At 47.0% G+C, this 19,036-nt stretch overlaps 26 non-coding genes across 26 annotated transcripts; all 26 read right to left on the bottom strand.

The window, feature by feature from the left end:
• Positions 1–3,176: 3,176 nt before the first annotated feature.
• Positions 3,177–3,248, bottom strand: trnaq-uug (transfer RNA glutamine (anticodon UUG)). The gene has a single exon. It is a non-coding gene; the product is annotated as a tRNA-Gln (tRNA).
• Positions 3,249–3,874: 626 nt separating this feature from the next.
• On the bottom strand, positions 3,875–3,946 carry trnaq-uug (transfer RNA glutamine (anticodon UUG)). Its single transcript has one exon. It is a non-coding gene; the product is annotated as a tRNA-Gln (tRNA).
• Positions 3,947–4,573: 627 nt separating this feature from the next.
• trnaq-uug (transfer RNA glutamine (anticodon UUG)) lies at positions 4,574–4,645 on the bottom strand. Its single transcript has one exon. It is a non-coding gene; the product is annotated as a tRNA-Gln (tRNA).
• Positions 4,646–5,272: 627 nt separating this feature from the next.
• On the bottom strand, positions 5,273–5,344 carry trnaq-uug (transfer RNA glutamine (anticodon UUG)). Its single transcript has one exon. It is a non-coding gene; the product is annotated as a tRNA-Gln (tRNA).
• A 626-nt stretch (positions 5,345–5,970) lies between these two features.
• trnaq-uug (transfer RNA glutamine (anticodon UUG)) lies at positions 5,971–6,042 on the bottom strand. Its single transcript has one exon. It is a non-coding gene; the product is annotated as a tRNA-Gln (tRNA).
• Positions 6,043–6,668: 626 nt separating this feature from the next.
• Positions 6,669–6,740, bottom strand: trnaq-uug (transfer RNA glutamine (anticodon UUG)). Its single transcript has one exon. It is a non-coding gene; the product is annotated as a tRNA-Gln (tRNA).
• A 626-nt stretch (positions 6,741–7,366) lies between these two features.
• Positions 7,367–7,438, bottom strand: trnaq-uug (transfer RNA glutamine (anticodon UUG)). The gene has a single exon. It is a non-coding gene; the product is annotated as a tRNA-Gln (tRNA).
• Positions 7,439–7,871: 433 nt separating this feature from the next.
• On the bottom strand, positions 7,872–7,943 carry trnaq-uug (transfer RNA glutamine (anticodon UUG)). The gene has a single exon. It is a non-coding gene; the product is annotated as a tRNA-Gln (tRNA).
• A 626-nt stretch (positions 7,944–8,569) lies between these two features.
• Positions 8,570–8,641, bottom strand: trnaq-uug (transfer RNA glutamine (anticodon UUG)). Its single transcript has one exon. It is a non-coding gene; the product is annotated as a tRNA-Gln (tRNA).
• Positions 8,642–9,074: 433 nt separating this feature from the next.
• Positions 9,075–9,146, bottom strand: trnaq-uug (transfer RNA glutamine (anticodon UUG)). The gene has a single exon. It is a non-coding gene; the product is annotated as a tRNA-Gln (tRNA).
• A 433-nt stretch (positions 9,147–9,579) lies between these two features.
• trnaq-uug (transfer RNA glutamine (anticodon UUG)) lies at positions 9,580–9,651 on the bottom strand. Its single transcript has one exon. It is a non-coding gene; the product is annotated as a tRNA-Gln (tRNA).
• A 626-nt stretch (positions 9,652–10,277) lies between these two features.
• On the bottom strand, positions 10,278–10,349 carry trnaq-uug (transfer RNA glutamine (anticodon UUG)). Its single transcript has one exon. It is a non-coding gene; the product is annotated as a tRNA-Gln (tRNA).
• Positions 10,350–10,975: 626 nt separating this feature from the next.
• trnaq-uug (transfer RNA glutamine (anticodon UUG)) lies at positions 10,976–11,047 on the bottom strand. The gene has a single exon. It is a non-coding gene; the product is annotated as a tRNA-Gln (tRNA).
• Positions 11,048–11,673: 626 nt separating this feature from the next.
• Positions 11,674–11,745, bottom strand: trnaq-uug (transfer RNA glutamine (anticodon UUG)). Its single transcript has one exon. It is a non-coding gene; the product is annotated as a tRNA-Gln (tRNA).
• A 433-nt stretch (positions 11,746–12,178) lies between these two features.
• trnaq-uug (transfer RNA glutamine (anticodon UUG)) lies at positions 12,179–12,250 on the bottom strand. Its single transcript has one exon. It is a non-coding gene; the product is annotated as a tRNA-Gln (tRNA).
• A 433-nt stretch (positions 12,251–12,683) lies between these two features.
• trnaq-uug (transfer RNA glutamine (anticodon UUG)) lies at positions 12,684–12,755 on the bottom strand. The gene has a single exon. It is a non-coding gene; the product is annotated as a tRNA-Gln (tRNA).
• A 626-nt stretch (positions 12,756–13,381) lies between these two features.
• Positions 13,382–13,453, bottom strand: trnaq-uug (transfer RNA glutamine (anticodon UUG)). The gene has a single exon. It is a non-coding gene; the product is annotated as a tRNA-Gln (tRNA).
• Positions 13,454–14,079: 626 nt separating this feature from the next.
• On the bottom strand, positions 14,080–14,151 carry trnaq-uug (transfer RNA glutamine (anticodon UUG)). The gene has a single exon. It is a non-coding gene; the product is annotated as a tRNA-Gln (tRNA).
• A 626-nt stretch (positions 14,152–14,777) lies between these two features.
• On the bottom strand, positions 14,778–14,849 carry trnaq-uug (transfer RNA glutamine (anticodon UUG)). Its single transcript has one exon. It is a non-coding gene; the product is annotated as a tRNA-Gln (tRNA).
• Positions 14,850–15,282: 433 nt separating this feature from the next.
• On the bottom strand, positions 15,283–15,354 carry trnaq-uug (transfer RNA glutamine (anticodon UUG)). The gene has a single exon. It is a non-coding gene; the product is annotated as a tRNA-Gln (tRNA).
• Positions 15,355–15,787: 433 nt separating this feature from the next.
• Positions 15,788–15,859, bottom strand: trnaq-uug (transfer RNA glutamine (anticodon UUG)). Its single transcript has one exon. It is a non-coding gene; the product is annotated as a tRNA-Gln (tRNA).
• Positions 15,860–16,292: 433 nt separating this feature from the next.
• trnaq-uug (transfer RNA glutamine (anticodon UUG)) lies at positions 16,293–16,364 on the bottom strand. Its single transcript has one exon. It is a non-coding gene; the product is annotated as a tRNA-Gln (tRNA).
• Positions 16,365–16,797: 433 nt separating this feature from the next.
• trnaq-uug (transfer RNA glutamine (anticodon UUG)) lies at positions 16,798–16,869 on the bottom strand. The gene has a single exon. It is a non-coding gene; the product is annotated as a tRNA-Gln (tRNA).
• A 433-nt stretch (positions 16,870–17,302) lies between these two features.
• Positions 17,303–17,374, bottom strand: trnaq-uug (transfer RNA glutamine (anticodon UUG)). The gene has a single exon. It is a non-coding gene; the product is annotated as a tRNA-Gln (tRNA).
• Positions 17,375–18,000: 626 nt separating this feature from the next.
• On the bottom strand, positions 18,001–18,072 carry trnaq-uug (transfer RNA glutamine (anticodon UUG)). The gene has a single exon. It is a non-coding gene; the product is annotated as a tRNA-Gln (tRNA).
• Positions 18,073–18,698: 626 nt separating this feature from the next.
• Positions 18,699–18,770, bottom strand: trnaq-uug (transfer RNA glutamine (anticodon UUG)). The gene has a single exon. It is a non-coding gene; the product is annotated as a tRNA-Gln (tRNA).
• Between the last annotated feature and the right edge of the window lie 266 nt (positions 18,771–19,036).

Here is a 19,036-nt window from a genome sequence, read left to right on the forward strand (position 1 = left end):
TCAGAAAACACTGCCATTTGATAAATAAATCCAAAACAGCGCAATTCAAACACCCTTACCAACCAATTATCCATGTGTGAGCACTAACAAGCAAATATACTCAACAAGCAATCAGGGGTTTGGAATGAATACAAAGGTAAGCTCATCTGTACTTTGAAATCGTGGATGAAAATATCAGAAGAAAAGGAAGAATTGTCCAAATGAGAGGAGGTGGACAAGGGAGAGGAAGAGGCAGAGGAAGAGGAAGAAGAACAACAATCTCAAATGAGATCCATGCCACACTATGACAGAAATCCCTATGATGATTTGTTTATTTCCTTGTTTTCTTAGCCTTTGTTCCCCAAATTACAATTTATTTATAGTCAATGGTTCTTGAAAACCTTTTTATAATAGTGTTTTCAATTCCTCCCAGCAGTGTCTAAAGGGTATTCAGAAGGTTGAATTTATTTGAGGGCTTTGTGTGTATTTTGAATGCAAAGTTAGGTTTATACGACAGATAATATGGTTTTGACTACAGTGTTTGATTTTGGGTCAAAAGTCAAGGGTTTGGCCAAAACAGTGTAAGTATGAAGATGTGTGTTTAGAGTTTGGAGAAAACACAGTACACATTCCAGAAATGTGTCTAAGCAATTGAGAAAAACTGTAAATTAAATATATTTGGACAAAGGGGGTAACAAATATATTTGTTACCGTGTATTTGTGTGTTCTGAGTATAAAAACAATATTCTCAAATATTTTTCAACACACTGATGTATGTACTGTCTGTAGTAAGTGTAACACTGAACAAAAAAAGGCCTAAATCACTATGATGAATGAAGAAGTGTTTTACATTGAGCACATCAGTGTTCAAATGGTTCTTATAAATGTCTATTCATATGATGGTTTGTGTGTGTCATTTGAAAACAAAATAAAATTTTGAGATTAAATAACATTGTTTTAAATGTAAAGTTTAATTTTGCAGGAGAAGTGAGGGGTTTTGCCCATTGTGTGTGTGTTTTTTGATTTGTGTGTAGAGTTCTGAGAGGATGAGGTATGCTTTCAGAAAATGTGTGTAACCAATCGAAAAAAACTGTAGTAGAAAAATAAACAAATCTGTTGGAATCATACGGAGGGTAGACACCTTGTCTCTGCAAACTGTCTCCTTATTCTTTATTACAGTTTAATTTTTCCTTATCTTTCATATTGTAATATAGTCTGGGCAAGTACTACTTCTTTGCAAAAAATGTCGGTCCTCCAGAAACGTTTTGTTAGGATTGCCACAGGATCACAGTCGCTCATCTCAGCTGCTCCTTTGTTTCAGAAACGGCAGATTCTTAATACTTATATTAATATTTCTTTAACTTGCATTTTTATGTATAAGATACTTTTAGGTGATGGAAATATTCCTGACTGTTAGATGAATTTCCTGTCAGAAGGCAGGCCGGAAGGAGGCACGACAATGTAAAAGGGTTGACTTGGTGTGATCCGAGCAGCTCATGCTAAATTAACCATCAGTTCATGACAAAATGATGAGTATGAGTGAAGACTGTCTCTCATGACGTGCTTAAATACAGTAGCTGGACATGGTCAAACATAGAATGCACAGAATCGTTTCCATAAAGGGTCTCAGAGATCAGTAAAGTGATACAGTAGAACAGACAACAGGTGAAGTAGTCGTAAATCATGTAAGCCCCTATTTGTGCCCATTTTACCCCTGCTGTGTCCTCCAAGTTTGGCCCCGAGTGCATTCCATGTCTATATTCGCTCTCAGTGGGGCCTCGCTGCATGACCTCTTGACCTCACGATGTACATAGAAAATCTGCCAACTGACCATTTCAATTCAAAGGAACCTACAGGCGGACTTTGCCTGTAGGTTCCACCGAGATTTGAAAAAGGTAATATCGAAAGCGACCATATTTGGACGAGAGGGCAAAGTGGAGGAGGGGCAAAGGGCGGGTCCATGGGCGGGGCTGACTGAGAATCCACCTCGCTAACAGCCTTTCTCTACTTGCCACTATGCCCCTGGCTAGTAAACCGCGCAAAGTCGCTGCAAACATTGTAAGCTTCCATCGAGAAGACCCCCTTTGTCCAAACGGGCAGATAATATCGAAAGCGACCATATTTGGACGAGAGGGCAAAGTGATGGAGGGGCGAAGGGCGGGTCTGACTGAGAAGCCACCTCGCTAACAGCCTTTCTCTACTTGCCACTATGCCCCTGGCTAGTAAACCGCTCAAAGTTGCTGCAAACATTGTTAGCTTCCATGGAGAAGACCCCCTTTGTCCAAACGGGCTGTCAATCACTCCAGACTGGACCTGTCAATCAAGCCAGTCACGCCCCCAAATATATTGATCTTTAAGGTTTAATATCTACTTAATTATGAAATTATTTTCAGATGGACCACCAGGACACTGATAAGAAGAAGGGAATCTAGCTAACGACACCATAAGGCATTGTGGACTTCCGCGTTGGCTGTATTTTGAGTCGCGGACTTTGCCTGTAGGTTCCACCGAGATTTGAACTCGAATTACTGGATTCAAAGTCTAGAGTGCTGACCATTACACCATGGAACACCTACTTGCAGATTATCAAAAGATAATATCGAAAGCGACCATATTTGGACGAGAGGGCAAAGTGGTGGAGGGGCAAAGGGCGGGTCCATGGGCGGGGCTGACTGAGAAGCCACCTCGCTAACAACCTTTCTCTACTTGCCACTATGCCCCTGGCTAGTAAACCGCTCAAAGTCGCTGCAAACATTGTTAGCTTCCATGGAGAAGACCCCCTTTGTCCAAACAGGCAGATAATATTGAAAGCGACCATATTTGGACGAGAGGGCAAAGTTATGGAGGGGCGAAGGGCGGGTCTGACTGAGAAGCCACCTCGCTAACAGCCTTTCTCTACTTACCACTATGCCCCTGGCTAGTAAACCGCTCAAAGTCGCTGCAAACATTGTTAGCTTTCATGGAGATGACCCCCTTTGTCCAAACGGGCTGTCAATCACTCCAGACTGGACCTGTCAATCAAGCCAGCCACGCCCCCAAATATACCAATCTTTAAGGTTTAATATCTACTTAATTATGAAATTATTTTCAGATTGAACACCAGGACACTGATAAGTAGAAGGGAATCTAGCTAACGACACCATAAGGCATTGTGGACTTCCGCATTGGCTGTATTTTGAGCCCCGGACTTTGCCTGTAGGTTCCACCGAGATTTGAACTCGGATTACTGGATTCAAAGTCCAGAGTGCTGACCATTACACCATGGAACCCCTACTTGCAGATTATCAAAAGATAATATCGAAAGCGACCATATTTGGACGAGAGGGCAAAGTGGTGGAGGGGCAAAGGGCGGGTCCATGGGCGGGGCTGACTGAGAAGCCACCTCGCTAACAGCTTTTCTCTACTTGCCACTATGCCCCTGGCTAGTAAACCGCTCAAAGTCGCTGCAAACATTGTTAGCTTCCATGGAGAAGACCCCCTTTGTCCAAACAGGCAGATAATATTGAAAGCGACCATATTTGGACGAGAGGGCAAAGTTATGGAGGGGCGAAGGGCGGGTCTGACTGAGAAGCCACCTCGCTAACAGCCTTTCTCTACTTGCCACTATGCCCCTGGCTAGTAAACCGCTCAAAGTCGCTGCAAACATTGTTAGCTTTCATGGAGATGACCCCCTTTGTCCAAACGGGCTGTCAATCACTCCAGACTGGACCTGTCAATCAAGCCAGCCAGGCCTCAAAATATACCGATCTTTAAGGTTTAATATCTACTTAATTATGAAATTATTTTCAGATGGACCACCAGGACACTGATAAGAAGAAGGGAATCTAGCTAACGACACCATAAGTCATTGTGGACTTCCGCATTAGCTGTATTTTGAGTCCAGGACTTTGCCTGTAGGTTCCACCGAGATTTGAACTCGGATTACTGGATTCAAAGTCCAGAGTGCTGACCATTACACCATGGAACCCCTACTTGCGGATTATAAAAAAGATAATATCGAAAGCGACCATATTTGGACGAGAGGGCAAAGTAGTGGAGGGGCAAAGGGCGGGTCCATGGGCGGGGCTGACTGAGAAGCCACCTCGCTAACAGCCTTTCTCTACTTGCCACTATGCCCCTGGCTAGTAAACCGCGCAAAGTCGCTGCAAACATTGTTAGCTTCCATCGAGAAGACCCACTTTGTCCAAAGAGGCAGATAATATCGAAAGGGACCATATTTGGACGAGAGGATAAAGTGATGGAGGGGCGAAGGGCGGGTCTGACTGAGAAGCCACCTCGCTAACAGCCTTTCTCTACTTGCCACTATGCCCCTGGCTAGTAAACCGCTCAAAGTCGCTGCAAACATTGTTAGCTTTCATGGAGATGACCCCCTTTGTCCAAACGGGCTGTCAATCACTCCAGACTGGACCTGTCAATCAAGCCAGCCACGCCCCAAAATATACCGATCTTTAAGGTTTAATATCTACTTAATTATGAAATTATTTTCAGATTGACCACCAGGACACTGATAAGTAGAAGGGAATCTAGCTAACGACACCATAAGGCATTGTGGACTTCCGCATTGGCTGTATTTTGAGTCCCGGACTTTGCCTGTAGGTTCCACCGAGATTTGAACTCAGATTACTGGATTCAAAGTCCAGAGTGCTGACCATTACACCATGGAACCCCTACTTGCAGATTATCAAAAGATAATATCGAAAGCGACCATATTTGGACGAGAGGGCAAAGTAGTGGAGGGGCAAAGGGCGGGTCCATGGGCGGGGCTGACTGAGAAGCCACCTCGCTAACAGCCTTTCTCTACTTGCCACTATGCCCCTGGCTAGTAAACCGCTCAAAGTCGCTGCAAACATTGTTAGCTTCCATGGAGAAGACCCCCTTTGTCCAAACAGGCAGATAATATTGAAAGCGACCATATTTGGACGAGAGGGCAAAGTTATGGAGGGGCGAAGGGGCGGGTCTGACTGAGAAGCCACCTCGCTAACAGCCTTTCTCTACTTGCCACTATGCCCCTGGCTAGTAAACCGCTCAAAGTCGCTGCAAACATTGTTAGCTTTCATGGAGATGACCCCCTTTGTCCAAACGGGCTGTCAATCACTCCAGACTGGACCTGTCAATCAAGCCAGCCACGCCCCCAAATATACCAATCTTTAAGGTTTAATATCTACTTAATTATGAAATTATTTTCAGATGGACCACCAGGACACTGATAAGTAGAAGGGAATCTAGCTAACGACACCATAAGGCACTGTGGCCTTCCGCATTGGCTGTATTTTGAGTCCCGGACTTTGCCTGTAGGTTCCACCGAGATTTGAACTCGGATTACTGGATTCAAAGTCCAGAGTGCTGACCATTACACCATGGAACCCCTACTTGCAGATTATCAAAAGATAATATCGAAAGCGACCATATTTGGACGAGAGGGCAAAGTGGTGGAGGGGCAAAGGGCGGGTCCATGGGCGGGGCTGACTGAGAAGCCACCTCGCTAACAGCCTTTCTCTACTTGCCACTATGCCCCTGGCTAGTAAACCGCTCAAAGTCGCTGCAAACATTGTTAGCTTCCATCGAGAAGACCCACTTTGTCCAAAGAGGCAGATAATATCGAAAGGGACCATATTTGGACGAGAGGATAAAGTGATGGAGGGGCGAAGGGCGGGTCTGACTGAGAAGCCACCTCGCTAACAGCCTTTCTCTACTTGCCACTATGCCCCTGGCTAGTAAACCGCTCAAAGTCGCTGCAAACATTGTTAGCTTTCATGGAGATGAACCCCTTTGTCCAAACGGGCTGTCAATCACTCCAGACTGGACCTGTCAATCAAGCCAGCCACGCCCCAAAATATACCGATCTTTAAGGTTTAATATCTACTTAATTATGAAATTATTTTCAGATTGACCACCAGGACACTGATAAGTAGAAGGGAATCTAGCTAACGACACCATAAGGCATTGTGGACTTCCGCATTGGCTGTATTTTGAGTCCCGGACTTTGCCTGTAGGTTCCACCGAGATTTGAACTCAGATTACTGGATTCAAAGTCCAGAGTGCTGACCATTACACCATGGAACCCCTACTTGCAGATTATCAAAAGATAATATCGAAAGCGACCATATTTGGACGAGAGGGCAAAGTAGTGGAGGCGCAAAGGGCGGGTCCATGGGCGGGGCTGACTGAGAAGCCACCTCGCTAACAGCCTTTCTCTACTTGCCACTATGCCCCTGGCTAGTAAACCGCTCAAAGTCGCTGCAAACATTGTTAGCTTCCATGGAGAAGACCCCCTTTGTCCAAACAGGCAGATAATATTGAAAGCGACCATATTTGGACGAGAGGGCAAAGTTATGGAGGGGCGAAGGGCGGGTCTGACTGAGAAGCCACCTCGCTAACAGCCTTTCTCTACTTGCCACTATGCCCCTGGCTAGTAAACCGCTCAAAGTCGCTGCAAACATTGTTAGCTTTCATGGAGATGACCCCCTTTGTCCAAACGGGCTGTCAATCACTCCAGACTGGACCTGTCAATCAAGCCAGCCACGCCCCAAAATATACCGATCTTTAAGGTTTAATATCTACTTAATTATGAAATTATTTTCAGATGGACCACCAGGACACTGATAAGTAGAAGGGAATCTAGCTAACGACACCATAAGGCACTGTGGCCTTCCGCATTGGCTGTATTTTGAGTCCCGGACTTTGCCTGTAGGTTCCACCGAGATTTGAACTCGGATTACTGGATTCAAAGTCCAGAGTGCTGACCATTACACCATGGAACCCCTACTTGCAGATTATCAAAAGATAATATCGAAAGCGACCATATTTGGACGAGAGGGCAAAGTAGTGGAGGGGCAAAGGGCGGGTCCATGGGCGGGGCTGACTGAGAAGCCACCTCGCTAACAGCCTTTCTCTACTTGCCACTATGCCCCTGGCTAGTAAACCGCGCAAAGTCGCTGCAAACATTGTTAGCTTCCATCGAGAAGACCCACTTTGTCCAAAGAGGCAGATAATATCGAAAGGGACCATATTTGGACGAGAGGATAAAGTGATGGAGGGGCGAAGGGCGGGTCTGACTGAGAAGCCACCCCGCTAACAGCCTTTCTCTACTTGCCACTATGCCCCTGGCTAGTAAACCGCTCAAAGTCGCTGCAAACATTGTTAGCTTCCATGGAGAAGACCCCCTTTGTCCAAACGGGCTGTCAATCACTCCAGACTGGACCTGTCAATCAAGCCAGCCACGCCCCCAAATATACCAATCTTTAAGGTTTAATATCTACTTAATTATGAAATTATTTTCAGATTGAACACCAGGACACTGATAAGTAGAAGGGAATCTAGCTAACGACACCATAAGGCATTGTGGACTTCCGCATTGGCTTTATTTTGAGTCCCGGACTTTGCCTGTAGGTTCCACCGAGATTTGAACTCGGATTACTGGATTCAAAGTCCAGAGTGCTGACCATTACACCATGGAACCCCTACTTGCAGATTATCAAAAGATAATATCGAAAGCGACCATATTTGGACGAGAGGGCAAAGTGGTGGAGGGGCAAAGGGCGGGTCCATGGGCGGGGCTGACTGAGAAGCCACCTCGCTAACAGCCTTTCTCTACTTGCCACTATGCCCCTGGCTAGTAAACCGCTCAAAGTCGCTGCAAACATTGTTAGCTTCCATGGAGAAGACCCCCTTTGTCCAAACGGGCTGTCAATCACTCCAGACTGGACCTGTCAATCAAGCCAGCCACGCCCCCAAATATACCAATCTTTAAGGTTTAATATCTACTTAATTATGAAATTATTTTCAGATTGAACACCAGGACACTGATAAGTAGAAGGGAATCTAGCTAACGACACCATAAGGCATTGTGGACTTCCGCATTGGCTTTATTTTGAGTCCCGGACTTTGCCTGTAGGTTCCACCGAGATTTGAACTCGGATTACTGGATTCAAAGTCCAGAGTGCTGACCATTACACCATGGAACCCCTACTTGCAGATTATCAAAAGATAATATCGAAAGCGACCATATTTGGACGAGAGGGCAAAGTGGTGGAGGGGCAAAGGGCGGGTCCATGGGCGGGGCTGACTGAGAAGCCACCTCGCTAACAGCCTTTCTCTACTTGCCACTATGCCCCTGGCTAGTAAACCGCTCAAAGTCGCTGCAAACATTGTTAGCTTCCATCGAGAAGACCCACTTTGTCCAAAGAGGCAGATAATATCGAAAGGGACCATATTTGGACGAGAGGATAATGTGATGGAGGGGCGAAGGGCGGGTCTGACTGAGAAGCCACCCCGCTAACAGCCTTTCTCTACTTGCCACTATGCCCCTGGCTAGTAAACCGCTCAAAGTCGCTGCAAACATTGTTAGCTTTCATGGAGATGACCCCCTTTGTCCAAACGGGCTGTCAATCACTCCAGACTGGACCTGTCAATCAAGCCAGCCACGCCCCCAAATATACCGATCTTTAAGGTTTAATATCTACTTAATTATGAAATTATTTTCAGATTGACCACCAGGACACTGATAAGTAGAAGGGAATCTAGCTAACGACACCATAAGGCATTGTGGACTTCCGCATTGGCTGTATTTTGAGTCCCGGACTTTGCCTCTAGGTTCCACCGAGATTTGAACTCGGATTACTGGATTCAAAGTCCAGAGTGCTGACCATTACACCATGGAACCCCTACTTGCAGATTATCAAAAGATAATATCGAAAGCGACCATATTTGGACGAGAGGGCAAAGTGGTGGAGGGGCAAAGGGCGGGTCCATGGGCGGGGCTGACTGAGAAGCCACCTCGCTAACAGCCTTTCTCTACTTGCCACTATGCCCCTGGCTAGTAAACCGCTCAAAGTCGCTGCAAACATTGTTAGCTTCCATCGAGAAGACCCCCTTTGTCCAAACGGGCTGTCAATCACGCCAGACTGGACCTGTCAATCAAGCCAGCCACGCCCCCAAATATACCGATCTTTAAGGTTTAATATCTACTTAATTATGAAATTATTTTCAGATTGACCACCAGGACACTGATAAGTAGAAGGGAATCTAGCTAACGACACCATAAGGCATTGTGGACTTCCGCATTGGCTGTATTTTGAGTCCCGGACTTTGCCTCTAGGTTCCACCGAGATTTGAACTCGGATTACTGGATTCAAAGTCCAGAGTGCTGACCATTACACCATGGAACCCCTACTTGCAGATTATCAAAAGATAATATCGAAAGCGACCATATTTGGACGAGAGGGCAAAGTGGTGGAGGGGCAAAGGGCGGGTCCATGGGCGGGGCTGACTGAGAAGCCACCTCGCTAACAGCCTTTCTCTACTTGCCACTATGCCCCTGGCTAGTAAACCGCTCAAAGTCGCTGCAAACATTGTTAGCTTCCATGGAGAAGACCCCCTTTGTCCAAACGGGCTGTCAATCACTCCAGACTGGACCTGTCAATCAAGCCAGCCACGCCCCCAAATATACCGATCTTTAAGGTTTAATATCTACTTAATTATGAAATTATTTTCAGATTGACCACCAGGACACTGATAAGTAGAAGGGAATCTAGCTAACGACACCATAAGGCATTGTGGACTTCCGCATTGGCTGTATTTTGAGTCCCGGACTTTGCCTCTAGGTTCCACCGAGATTTGAACTCGGATTACTGGATTCAAAGTCCAGAGTGCTGACCATTACACCATGGAACCCCTACTTGCAGATTATCAAAAGATAATATCGAAAGCGACCATATTTGGACGAGAGGGCAAAGTGGTGGAGGGGCAAAGGGCGGGTCCATGGGCGGGGCTGACTGAGAAGCCACCTCGCTAACAGCCTTTCTCTACTTGCCACTATGCCCCTGGCTAGTAAACCGCTCAAAGTCGCTGCAAACATTGTTAGCTTCCATCGAGAAGACCCCCTTTGTCCAAACAGGCAGATAATATTGAAAGCGACCATATTTGGACGAGAGGGCAAAGTTATGGAGGGGCGAAGGGCGGGTCTGACTGAGAAGCCACCTCGCTAACAGCCTTTCTCTACTTGCCACTATGCCCCTGGCTAGTAAACCGCTCAAAGTCGCTGCAAACATTGTTAGCTTTCATGGAGATGACCCCCTTTGTCCAAACGGGCTGTCAATCACTCCAGACTGGACCTGTCAATCAAGCCAGCCACGCCTCAAAATATACCGATCTTTAAGGTTTAATATCTACTTAATTATGAAATTATTTTCAGATGGACCACCAGGACACTGATAAGAAGAAGGGAATCTAGCTATCGACACCATAAGTCATTGTGGACTTCCGCATTAGCTGTATTTTGAGTCCAGGACTTTGCCTGTAGGTTCCACCGAGATTTGAACTCGGATTACTGGATTCAAAGTCCAGAGTGCTGACCATTACACCATGGAACCCCTACTTGCGGATTATCAAAAGATAATATCGAAAGCGACCATATTTGGACGAGAGGGCAAAGTAGTGGAGGGGCAAAGGGCGGGTCCATGGGCGGGGCTGACTGAGAAGCCACCTCGCTAACAGCCTTTCTCTACTTGCCACTATGCCCCTGGCTAGTAAACCGCGCAAAGTCGCTGCAAACATTGTTAGCTTCCATCGAGAAGACCCACTTTGTCCAAAGAGGCAGATAATATCGAAAGGGACCATATTTGGACGAGAGGATAAAGTGATGGAGGGGCGAAGGGCGGGTCTGACTGAGAAGCCACCCCGCTAACAGCCTTTCTCTACTTGCCACTATGCCCCTGGCTAGTAAACCGCTCAAAGTCGCTGCAAACATTGTTAGCTTCCATGGAGAAGACCCCCTTTGTCCAAACGGGCTGTCAATCACTCCAGACTGGACCTGTCAATCAAGCCAGCCACGCCCCCAAATATACCAATCTTTAAGGTTTAATATCTACTTAATTATGAAATTATTTTCAGATGGACCACCAGGACACTGATAAGAAGAAGGGAATCTAGCTAACGACACCATAAGTCATTGTGGACTTCCGCATTAGCTGTATTTTGAGTCCAGGACTTTGCCTGTAGGTTCCACCGAGATTTGAACTCGGATTACTGGATTCAAAGTCCAGAGTGCTGACCATTACACCATGGAACCCCTACTTGCAGATTATCAAAAGATAATATCGAAAGCGACCATATTTGGACGAGAGGGCAAAGTAGTGGAGGGGCAAAGGGCGGGTCCATGGGCGGGGCTGACTGAGAAGCCACCTCGCTAACAGCCTTTCTCTACTTGCCACTATGCCCCTGGCTAGTAAACCGCGCAAAGTCGCTGCAAACATTGTTAGCTTCCATCGAGAAGACCCACTTTGTCCAAAGAGGCAGATAATATCGAAAGGGACCATATTTGGACGAGAGGATAAAGTGATGGAGGGGCGAAGGGCGGGTCTGACTGAGAAGCCACCTCGCTAACAGCCTTTCTCTACTTGCCACTATGCCCCTGGCTAGTAAACCGCTCAAAGTCGCTGCAAACATTGTTAGCTTCCATGGAGAAGACCCCCTTTGTCCAAACGGGCTGTCAATCACTCCAGACTGGACCTGTCAATCAAGCCAGCCACGCCCCCAAATATACCGATCTTTAAGGTTTAATATCTACTTAATTATGAAATTATTTTCAGATTGACCACCAGGACACTGATAAGTAGAAGGGAATCTAGCTAACGACACCATAAGGCATTGTGGACTTCCGCATTGGCTGAATTTTGAGTCCCGGACTTTGCCTGTAGGTTCCACCGAGATTTGAACTCGGATTACTGGATTCAAAGTCCAGAGTGCTGACCATTACACCATGGAACCCCTACTTGCAGATTATCAAAAGATAATATCGAAAGCGACCATATTTGGACGAGAGGGCAAAGTGGTGGAGGGGCAAAGGGCGGGTCCATGGGCGGGGCTGACTGAGAAGCCACCTCGCTAACAGCCTTTCTCTACTTGCCACTATGCCCCTGGCTAGTAAACCGCTCAAAGTCGCTGCAAACATTGTTAGCTTCCATGGAGAAGACCCCCTTTGTCCAAACGGGCTGTCAATCACTCCAGACTGGACCTGTCAATCAAGCCAGCCACGCCCCCAAATATACCGATCTTTAAGGTTTAATATCTACTTAATTATGAAATTATTTTCAGATTGACCACCAGGACACTGATAAGTAGAAGGGAATCTAGCTAACGACACCATAAGGCATTGTGGACTTCCGCATTGGCTGTATTTTGAGTCCCGGACTTTGCCTCTAGGTTCCACCGAGATTTGAACTCGGATTACTGGATTCAAAGTCCAGAGTGCTGACCATTACACCATGGAACCCCTACTTGCAGATTATCAAAAGATAATATCGAAAGCGACCATATTTGGACGAGAGGGCAAAGTGGTGGAGGGGCAAAGGGCGGGTCCATGGGCGGGGCTGACTGAGAAGCCACCTCGCTAACAGCCTTTCTCTACTTGCCACTATGCCCCTGGCTAGTAAACCGCTCAAAGTCGCTGCAAACATTGTTAGCTTCCATCGAGAAGACCCCCTTTGTCCAAACGGGCTGTCAATCACGCCAGACTGGACCTGTCAATCAAGCCAGCCACGCCCCCAAATATACCGATCTTTAAGGTTTAATATCTACTTAATTATGAAATTATTTTCAGATTGACCACCAGGACACTGATAAGTAGAAGGGAATCTAGCTAACGACACCATAAGGCATTGTGGACTTCCGCATTGGCTGTATTTTGAGTCCCGGACTTTGCCTCTAGGTTCCACCGAGATTTGAACTCGGATTACTGGATTCAAAGTCCAGAGTGCTGACCATTACACCATGGAACCCCTACTTGCAGATTATCAAAAGATAATATCGAAAGCGACCATATTTGGACGAGAGGGCAAAGTGGTGGAGGGGCAAAGGGCGGGTCCATGGGCGGGGCTGACTGAGAAGCCACCTCGCTAACAGCCTTTCTCTACTTGCCACTATGCCCCTGGCTAGTAAACCGCTCAAAGTCGCTGCAAACATTGTTAGCTTCCATCGAGAAGACCCCCTTTGTCCAAACAGGCAGATAATATTGAAAGCGACCATATTTGGACGAGAGGGCAAAGTTATGGAGGGGCGAAGGGCGGGTCTGACTGAGAAGCCACCTCGCTAACAGCCTTTCTCTACTTGCCACTATGCCCCTGGCTAGTAAACCGCTCAAAGTCGCTGCAAACATTGTTAGCTTTCATGGAGATGACCCCCTTTGTCCAAACGGGCTGTCAATCACTCCAGACTGGACCTGTCAATCAAGCCAGCCACGCCTCAAAATATACCGATCTTTAAGGTTTAATATCTACTTAATTATGAAATTATTTTCAGATGGACCACCAGGACACTGATAAGAAGAAGGGAATCTAGCTATCGACACCATAAGTCATTGTGGACTTCCGCATTAGCTGTATTTTGAGTCCAGGACTTTGCCTGTAGGTTCCACCGAGATTTGAACTCGGATTACTGGATTCAAAGTCCAGAGTGCTGACCATTACACCATGGAACCCCTACTTGCGGATTATCAAAAGATAATATCGAAAGCGACCATATTTGGACGAGAGGGCAAAGTAGTGGAGGGGCAAAGGGCGGGTCCATGGGCGGGGCTGACTGAGAAGCCACCTCGCTAACAGCCTTTCTCTACTTGCCACTATGCCCCTGGCTAGTAAACCGCGCAAAGTCGCTGCAAACATTGTTAGCTTCCATCGAGAAGACCCACTTTGTCCAAAGAGGCAGATAATATCGAAAGGGACCATATTTGGACGAGAGGATAAAGTGATGGAGGGGCGAAGGGCGGGTCTGACTGAGAAGCCACCCCGCTAACAGCCTTTCTCTACTTGCCACTATGCCCCTGGCTAGTAAACCGCTCAAAGTCGCTGCAAACATTGTTAGCTTCCATGGAGAAGACCCCCTTTGTCCAAACGGGCTGTCAATCACTCCAGACTGGACCTGTCAATCAAGCCAGCCACGCCCCCAAATATACCAATCTTTAAGGTTTAATATCTACTTAATTATGAAATTATTTTCAGATGGACCACCAGGACACTGATAAGAAGAAGGGAATCTAGCTAACGACACCATAAGTCATTGTGGACTTCCGCATTAGCTGTATTTTGAGTCCAGGACTTTGCCTGTAGGTTCCACCGAGATTTGAACTCGGATTACTGGATTCAAAGTCCAGAGTGCTGACCATTACACCATGGAACCCCTACTTGCAGATTATCAAAAGATAATATCGAAAGCGACCATATTTGGACGAGAGGGCAAAGTAGTGGAGGGGCAAAGGGCGGGTCCATGGGCGGGGCTGACTGAGAAGCCACCTCGCTAACAGCCTTTCTCTACTTGCCACTATGCCCCTGGCTAGTAAACCGCGCAAAGTCGCTGCAAACATTGTTAGCTTCCATCGAGAAGACCCACTTTGTCCAAAGAGGCAGATAATATCGAAAGGGACCATATTTGGACGAGAGGATAAAGTGATGGAGGGGCGAAGGGCGGGTCTGACTGAGAAGCCACCTCGCTAACAGCCTTTCTCTACTTGCCACTATGCCCCTGGCTAGTAAACCGCTCAAAGTCGCTGCAAACATTGTTAGCTTTCATGGAGATGACCCCCTTTGTCCAAACGGGCTGTCAATCACTCCAGACTGGACCTGTCAATCAAGCCAGCCACGCCCCAAAATATACCGATCTTTAAGGTTTAATATCTACTTAATTATGAAATTATTTTCAGATTGACCACCAGGACACTGATAAGTAGAAGGGAATCTAGCTAACGACACCATAAGGCATTGTGGACTTCCGCATTGGCTGTATTTTGAGTCCCGGACTTTGCCTGTAGGTTCCACCGAGATTTGAACTCGGATTACTGGATTCAAAGGCCAGAGTGCTGACCATTACACCATGGAACCCCTACTTGCAGATTATCAAAAGATAATATCGAAAGCGACCATATTTGGACGAGAGGGCAAAGTGGTGGAGGGGCAAAGGGCGGGTCCATGGGCGGGGCTGACTGAGAAGCCACCTCGCTAACAGCCTTTCTCTACTTGCCACTATGCCCCTGGCTAGTAAACCGCTCAAAGTCGCTGCAAACATTGTTAGCTTCCATGGAGAAGACCCCCTTTGTCCAAACGGGCTGTCAATCACTCCAGACTGGACCTGTCAATCAAGCCAGCCACGCCCCCAAATATACCGATCTTTAAGGTTTAATATCTACTTAATTATGAAATTATTTTAAGATTGACCACCAGGACACTGATAAGTAGAAGGGAATCTAGCTAACGACACCATAAGGCATTGTGGACTTCCGCATTGGCTGTATTTTGAGTCCCGGACTTTGCCTCTAGGTTCCACCGAGATTTGAACTCGGATTACTGGATTCAAAGTCCAGAGTGCTGACCATTACACCATGGAACCCCTACTTGCAGATTATCAAAAGATAATATCGAAAGCGACCATATTTGGACGAGAGGGCAAAGTGGTGGAGGGGCAAAGGGCGGGTCCATGGGCGGGGCTGACTGAGAAGCCACCTCGCTAACAGCCTTTCTCTACTTGCCACTATGCCCCTGGCTAGTAAACCGCTCAAAGTCGCTGCAAACATTGTTAGCTTCCATGGAGAAGACCCCCTTTGTCCAAACGGGCTGTCAATCACTCCAGACTGGACCTGTCAATCAAGCCAGCCACGCCCCCAAATATACCGATCTTTAAGGTTTAATATCTACTTAATTATGAAATTATTTTCAGATTGACCACCAGGACACTGATAAGTAGAAGGGAATCTAGCTAACGACACCATAAGGCATTGTGGACTTCCGCATTGGCTGTATTTTGAGTCCCGGACTTTGCCTGTAGGTTCCACCGAGATTTGAACTCGGATTACTGGATTCAAAGTCCAGAGTGCTGACCATTACACCATGGAACCCCTACTTGCAGATTATCAAAAGATAATATCGAAAGCGACCATATTTGGACGAGAGGGCAAAGTGGTGGAGGGGCAAAGGGCGGGTCCATGGGCGGGGCTGACTGAGAAGCCACCTCGCTAACAGCCTTTCTCTACTTGCCACTATGCCCCTGGCTAGTAAACCGCTCAAAGTCGCTGCAAACATTGTTAGCTTCCATGGAGAAGACCCCCTTTGTCCAAACGGGCTGTCAATCACTCCAGACTGGACCTGTCAATCAAGCCAGCCACGCCCCCAAATATACCGATCTTTAAGGTTTAATATCTACTTAATTATGAAATTATTTTCAGATTGACCACCAGGACACTGATAAGTAGAAGGGAATCTAGCTAACGACACCATAAGGCATTGTGGACTTCCGCATTGGCTGTATTTTGAGTCCCGGACTTTGCCTGTAGGTTCCACCGAGATTTGAACTCGGATTACTGGATTCAAAGTCCAGAGTGCTGACCATTACACCATGGAACCCCTACTTGCAGATTATCAAAAGATAATATCGAAAGCGACCATATTTGGACGAGAGGGCAAAGTGGTGGAGGGGCAAAGGGCGGGTCCATGGGCGGGGCTGACTGAGAAGCCACCTCGCTAACAGCCTTTCTCTACTTGCCACTATGCCCCTGGCTAGTAAACCGCTCAAAGTCGCTGCAAACATTGTTAGCTTCCATGGAGAAGACCCCCTTTGTCCAAACGGGCTGTCAATCACTCCAGACTGGACCTGTCAATCAAGCCAGCCACGCCCCCAAATATACCGATCTTTAAGGTTTAATATCTACTTAATTATGAAATTATTTTCAGATTGACCACCAGGACACTGATAAGTAGAAGGGAATCTAGCTAACGACACCATAAGGCATTGTGGACTTCCGCATTGGCTGTATTTTGAGTCCCGGACTTTGCCTCTAGGTTCCACCGAGATTTGAACTCGGATTACTGGATTCAAAGTCCAGAGTGCTGACCATTACACCATGGAACCCCTACTTGCAGATTATCAAAAGATAATATCGAAAGCGACCATATTTGGACGAGAGGGCAAAGTGGTGGAGGGGCAAAGGGCGGGTCCATGGGCGGGGCTGACTGAGAAGCCACCTCGCTAACAGCCTTTCTCTACTTGCCACTATGCCCCTGGCTAGTAAACCGCTCAAAGTCGCTGCAAACATTGTTAGCTTCCATGGAGAAGACCCCCTTTGTCCAAACGGGCTGTCAATCACTCCAGACTGGACCTGTCAATCAAGCCAGCCACGCCCCCAAATATACCGATCTTTAAGGTTTAATATCTACTTAATTATGAAATTATTTTCAGATTGACCACCAGGACACTGATAAGTAGAAGGGAATCTAGCTAACGACACCATAAGGCATTGTGGACTTCCGCATTGGCTGTATTTTGAGTCCCGGACTTTGCCTCTAGGTTCCACCGAGATTTGAACTCGGATTACTGGATTCAAAGTCCAGAGTGCTGACCATTACACCATGGAACCCCTACTTGCAGATTATCAAAAGATAATATCGAAAGCGACCATATTTGGACGAGAGGGCAAAGTGGTGGAGGGGCAAAGGGCGGGTCCATGGGCGGGGCTGACTGAGAAGCCACCTCGCTAACAGCCTTTCTCTACTTGCCACTATGCCCCTGGCTAGTAAACCGCTCAAAGTCGCTGCAAACATTGTTAGCTTCCATCGAGAAGACCCCCTTTGTCCAAACAGGCAGATAATATTGAAAGCGACCATATTTGGACGAGAGGGCAAAGTTATGGAGGGGCGAAGGGCGGGTCTGACTGAGAAGCCACCTCGCTAACAGCCTTTCTCTACTTGCCACTATGCCCCTGGCTAGTAAACCGCTCAAAGTCGCTGCAAACATTGTTAGCTTTCATGGAGATGACCCCCTTTGTCCAAACGGGCTGTCAATCACTCCAGACTGGACCTGTCAATCAAGCCAGCCACGCCTCAAAATATACCGATCTTTAAGGTTTAATATCTACTTAATTATGAAATTATTTTCAGATGGACCACCAGGACACTGATAAGAAGAAGGGAATCTAGCTATCGACACCATAAGTCATTGTGGACTTCCGCATTAGCTGTATTTTGAGTCCAGGACTTTGCCTGTAGGTTCCACCGAGATTTGAACTCGGATTACTGGATTCAAAGTCCAGAGTGCTGACCATTACACCATGGAACCCCTACTTGCGGATTATCAAAAGATAATATCGAAAGCGACCATATTTGGACGAGAGGGCAAAGTAGTGGAGGGGCAAAGGGCGGGTCCATGGGCGGGGCTGACTGAGAAGCCACCTCGCTAACAGCCTTTCTCTACTTGCCACTATGCCCCTGGCTAGTAAACCGCGCAAAGTCGCTGCAAACATTGTTAGCTTCCATCGAGAAGACCCACTTTGTCCAAAGAGGCAGATAATATCGAAAGGGACCATATTTGGACGAGAGGATAAAGTGATGGAGGGGCGAAGGGCGGGTCTGACTGAGAAGCCACCCCGCTAACAGCCTTTCTCTACTTGCCACTATGCCCCTGGCTAGTAAACCGCTCAAAGTCGCTGCAAACATTGTTAGCTTCCATGGAGAAGACCCCCTTTGTCCAAACGGGCTGTCAATCACTCCAGACTGGACCTGTCAATCAAGCCAGCCACGCCCCCAAATATACCAATCTTTAAGGTTTAATATCTACTTAATTATGAAATTATTTTCAGATGGACCACCAGGACACTGATAAGAAGAAGGGAATCTAGCTAACGACACCATAAGTCATTGTGGACTTCCGCATTAGCTGTATTTTGAGTCCAGGACTTTGCCTGTAGGTTCCACCGAGATTTGAACTCGGATTACTGGATTCAAAGTCCAGAGTGCTGACCATTACACCATGGAACCCCTACTTGCAGATTATCAAAAGATAATATCGAAAGCGACCATATTTGGACGAGAGGGCAAAGTAGTGGAGGGGCAAAGGGCGGGTCCATGGGCGGGGCTGACTGAGAAGCCACCTCGCTAACAGCCTTTCTCTACTTGCCACTATGCCCCTGGCTAGTAAACCGCGCAAAGTCGCTGCAAACATTGTTAGCTTCCATCGAGAAGACCCACTTTGTCCAAAGAGGCAGATAATATCGAAAGGGACCATATTTGGACGAGAGGATAAA

The sequence above is a fragment of the Osmerus mordax genome, chromosome 24, assembly GCF_038355195.1.
Source record: "Osmerus mordax isolate fOsmMor3 chromosome 24, fOsmMor3.pri, whole genome shotgun sequence".
Taxonomy (NCBI): domain Eukaryota; kingdom Metazoa; phylum Chordata; class Actinopteri; order Osmeriformes; family Osmeridae; genus Osmerus; species Osmerus mordax.